At 34.7% G+C, this 5372-nt stretch overlaps 1 long non-coding RNA gene across 1 annotated transcript; it reads left to right on the top strand.

The window, feature by feature from the left end:
• Positions 1–1471: 1471 nt before the first annotated feature.
• LOC139191304 (uncharacterized) lies at positions 1472–4133 on the top strand. The gene is made up of 5 exons (XR_011575300.1): positions 1472–1676; positions 1760–1919; positions 2025–2093; positions 2792–2850; positions 3897–4133. It is a non-coding gene; the product is annotated as an uncharacterized lncRNA (long non-coding RNA).
• The last annotated feature ends 1239 nt before the right edge of the window (positions 4134–5372 follow it).

The following is a 5372-nucleotide window of genomic DNA, read 5'->3' as shown; positions in this document are numbered from 1 at the left end:
AAATTTGAGAATGAGCCTGTAAGCAGAAGATTAGTTCCAAATTGAGTAGCAAGCCAAAACCAAGCATGTTGTACAAATTCACAACCAAAAAATAAGTGCTCAATAAATTCAGAATTATTGTAACATAGTTGGCATATTGGAACAAGAGGAATGCCCCGTCTTTGAAGTTGATCCTCATTTGGGTAGCTTATTGAAAAGTATCCTCCAATAAACTAAAATGGAGTAACGCAGTGGAATGAAAGAACGTCAGATAATGGAAGCCCAACTTTTAACATGAAATCGACGACCAACAATTTCATAGCCATCAGAAAATGAAAATACCCCAGATGCAGAAGCTTCCCAAACTAACATATCATTTTCCTCATCAATTGGAAGAGGCATCTCTAAAATATCTTTAGCCAACTCTGGAAAAGTATTAGAAAAAAAGGAAGGAATAACGCATTTTCCTCCACAAAAGATGTCTAAGACCTTAGTGTGAGATAAAGAAGAGGCATCTCTAAAATATTTTTAGGATAGTAATATTTTATAATTGGTGCGAGACCCTATTTTTTCCTTCGACCAGGTTGAAATTCCCGGAAAGATTTTTATCGAGGCCTACTTAATTACACCAATCCTTCAATTTGTATGTAGTCACTAAATCATATCAATGAATATCATACTTTTCTTATAAGAAAGAAAGAATTTGGAAAAGCACATTTAATTAATAAAAACCATACTTTAATAGTACGTTTGGATTTTGATGACGTGTGACTCTATTCTTTAATGATCTCTTAAAATTTCGACGTGGAACTCTATTCTTAAAAATAAGTGCTACACTGACTTTGGTTAAGGTGGGCTTTCCCAAAGTGTCAAATAAAGTCCAGAAATATCTTTATTCATATGCGTGTGTACGCAGCTTTTTATCTCGACGGGATAAAGAGATTAAAAACAAACAGGTACAAAACAAGGAAAATCATCATCGTCGGATCCTTTTCAAGAAGATCTTGTAATCATGATCTTTTATCGTATATCGTGCAGTCATAAATTATTTTCAAATTAAATATAGATAGTATTTAACGAAAATTGATCGCACGATATACGATAAACGATCACGATCATAAGATTCCCGAGATCCGAGGATCCTTTTCCACAAAACAAAGTTTCTAGTTGGAACTTTCTATTTGCTTTCCCCATGTCTTTTCAAATTAAATTTCCCACATATATATATATATATATATATATCAAAGGTCTCTTGCAGAATGATGTGGAGAAACATTAGATGTCACAGCCCGTTCCAAAATATTACATTCGTGGCTGTGAATGGACGAAATTGCCCTTAAGAAATACTAAGTATGTGAAGCTCAAGTTGATAATTATATAAGTTCCTAAGTTTTGAAAATAAAATGGAATTTAATAAGGATGAAACTTAGATTTTTAGGTTAAAATTTTGTGGTTTAGAGTTGGGGATTGAAAAAGGACCACGTGGGATCCCCATTCCTTATTTCCCTCCCCATTTCCCGTATACTGTCGTTCACACTCTCTCTCTCTCCTCCCTCACGATTACTCTCAGTTCTCTCTCCCTCTCCTTCGAACTCACACGGACCACCACAAAACCACCTAAAACCTATACCAACGACGAATCTAACACCACCATTGGAACCCTGAAGACTTCACGATCACGATGGTATCCATTTCAAGTAAGTTTTGCTTCGGAAAACCCTAGTTTCAAAGTTCCCGTGAAATGGTACTGTTCATGATCTTTTAAATGGTTACGATTTAGGCTAAAAAAAGATCACAGAGAGCTTGGTGAGGTCCCAAGGAAGCTCGGAGTGCTTCGTTGGAAGTTTTTGGACGTAAGAACACGGAGATCGACAAGTTCAAAGTTTGGCCGGAGCTTTCGAGGATTTTTCCGGCGAATCCCCGGCGAGTTAGGAGTCGAGGTAGGTATCAATCTCTTCGTCTCGTCAAGTACTACAACTTTCCTTTTTGTTTCACTCAATTTAGTTGAGTATTGAAGAAGTTATACTCATTTGAAAAATACCCAGTTTCCGGCGACCTCCGAGGCTTTCGAGGCAGTTTCCGGCCAAACCACGGCGAACTAGGTGTTGTTCAAGGTACCATTATCTTTGTATATTCAAGGGCTACAAATTTCGTTTTTGAATCACTTGATTTCGTTGAGAAATGACAAAGTTATGGCAATTTGAAAAACTGCCCAGAAAACGGCCGCCGGAAAAACCAGTCCGGCGACCCAAGGAAGAAGAAGGTGCTACAGTAAAAATAAAAAATAAAAATAAAATTATTTTAAAAATATGTCGACGTCCGTGACGTCGAGTAGATCACTGTGGTATATTCATATACCTAAATTGAACACCGTATGAGAAAGTTATTGAGGATTGTTGGTTAGGTGTTCAAATAACGTTTTATAGTTTTCACATTTAGGTGAAAATGTGAATTGATGATCCGACCGTTGGATCGTCACCAAACTTTGATACGTTGTAATACGTAATATTTGAGGATTATTGGAACTTACGGATTGGGAATCCGAGTTACGGATCTTCCGGAATTGGAATTGTAAGTCCATAATATAAAATGTTAACCGTCACTTAGTTTTGGAAATTGACGGAGATCCGACCGTTGGATGGTAATGAAATTTTAGGATGTTGTCCTAGAGGTATAATGTGGACCTCTGGAAGTTATGGATTTAAAATCTGAGTGGCAGATCTTCCGGATCGATCAACGTAGTGACATATTTTATATAAGTTATGTATTCTATCGATATGAATTCTGAGGTTGGATTTGATTACTATTCTAGGCGGCGATCGTCATGACGCCTTGATGTGTGGTGCTAGGGAGTTGTTGGACGAACTCCAGGTGAGTGGGCAGTTTTGTTTTCCGTATATATATATATATACTTAACGTTTTCCCAGAAATTGAAAATGCATGAAATTATGTTTAAAATGAAATGCATATGAGTTATGTGGAAAAACGGGAAGTGAAATACCATGCATAGAATTGATATGAAAAGTATATAGAAATGTGAGTTGAAATGCCATGCATGAATTAATATATGATGCATATGTATGAATTGGTGCGGTGGACGCACATGTAAGAATTGATTTATGATGCATATGTATGAATTGGTGCGGTGGACGCACAGGTAAGAATTGATTTATGATGCATATGTATGAATTGGTGCGGTGGACGCACAGGTAAGAATTGATTTATGATGCATATGTATGAAATGGTGCGGTGGACGCACAGATGAGTATTTAATTACTGTTATGATGATGATGATATATATTGAGCTCAAATCCTGCACCATGGTTTAGTGCTTATAGTATTCACCGCATCGCACGCTCGCCTTGGATCCAAGTAGATGCTAGTCGTATAGTCCACGCGGAGTGGGTACGACAGACCAGTCGCGAGAGTGTTAGTGAGATTCCGACTGGTGGGTGACCTTAGATTATGTGCACAGATGATTTATGAGAAGCACTAGAGCGTAACTTGTGTGCAGAAGGCCGGACGGGTCACAGAGGTGACTCCGGTAGAGTGATAATGATAGATTTTGAGCTCTAGGTTCAACCGTATAGGGCTATTAGAGGGCCTACGGTTGATTACTTTCTTGCACCTGATATGATTATGTTGATGCATTCATACCTTATTACTGTTGAGATGATGTGGCATGGCATAATTAATATGAGAAATGTTGAGATGACATGGCATGGCATGATTGATAAAGAGATAATGTTGAGATAGTAAAAATGAAGTTTTGAGAATATATATGTATATTTATATTTTACATTTCTGGGAAAGTATACAGGTTTTACGGAAAGGGGTTACAACGTTTTGAGAAATGTTTGGATTTGGAAAAGAATTGTTTTACTGACCCACTCAATTTTGGTTTTGCGCCCCTCCAGGTTCAGGAATCACAAAGGTGTGGTGACTACGAGGAATTCGACGGTGTTCTGACAGATTGGACAAAATTAGGACTCACCTTCGGGTGTATCAATTTAAATTGTATCTTAAAGCTTCCGTACTGTGCAAATGGTTACGTCACTCTCACGTGACGGCCAGCATGCCCTCCTTCGGGACGGGGTGTGTCATTAGACCTGGTAGTTTTTGACATGATATGAAAATAACGAGTTTCGGGTCAACACAATAACTTATCGGGTCACTATAGGGTGATCCGTTAAGAACCCATTAATAATGGGTTCTTAACATGTATAGACGCGGATAACACGTGGGTAATCCGTTTCGACTCGTTAAGAAAAAAATTATTTTAATAATTTTAAAGTTTAATTACTAAAAGATTTATTATAAAATACAATAGTCATATTAATATATACAATATATTCTATATTAAATATATAGTTTTGTATTATTGTTCTATATAAATTATATAAAAAAAAGTTTTAGTCATTATTTATTTTTATTATGAGAGTTCCTTATTATCATTACTAGGATAAATTTTACATAACATATTCTTGTCCAAAATTAAAATATACTAGTATAGTATTTGTATATGCAATAACTAAGAAGACATACATACAAGTATGAAAAATGTGAAAGAATATATAAACACTCGTGATTTATCATTATTCCTCCACGAATAGATAATTGTTACACTTATATTATCATTTAGATTTTTAAAATCCTTCAAACCCTCATGAATAATTTTTTTTATTTGAGGGAAAAATTAATAAAATTAATAATAATTATTGTAGAAGTGTAAAAAATGTAAAAATATATATACAATCACTCATATATAAAAAAATGTAAATGCTTTAAATTAAAGATCAAATTTATTCATTACATTCTTATAGGGTCGAGGATTGTATATGTACAAAATCATCAAAATCGAAGCTAAAATAACCATTAAATTGTGATTTTTCGTTTATAACTGTCGAAAACTTTTGTTCTGTTACATAATCTTTGAATGTTTGTTTTTTACGATTTTTTACGTTTGCAATCTCGGAATGTGTACAAATAAGTTTGACGGTTGGATCGTTGAAAAAAGTTTCGTAGAATGCATATTGCGTCAAAACGGTATATTAAACAAACACTTAGAGTTAAAATTATACTTTTATTAAGTATAAAATAAGTTTTTGTGGTATCCATTAGTGTAAATACTTTAAATTAAAGATCAAATTTATTCATTACATTCTTATAGGGTCGAGGAGTGTATCTGTAAAAAATCATCAAAATCGGAGCTCAAATAACTGTTAAATTGTGATTTTTCGTTTATAATTGTCAAAAACTTTTGTTCCAATACGTAATCTCTGAATGTTTGTTTTTTACGATTTTTTACGTATGCGATCTTGGAATGTGTACAAATAAGTTTGACGGTTAGATCGTTAAAAAAAGTTTTGTAGAATGCATATTGTGTCAAAACG

The sequence above is a fragment of the Malus domestica genome, chromosome 14, assembly GCF_042453785.1.
Source record: "Malus domestica chromosome 14, GDT2T_hap1".
NCBI lineage: Eukaryota > Viridiplantae > Streptophyta > Magnoliopsida > Rosales > Rosaceae > Malus > Malus domestica.
The sequence above is the reverse complement of the archived record's forward strand: the minus strand, read 5'-3'. Positions and strand labels throughout refer to the sequence as shown.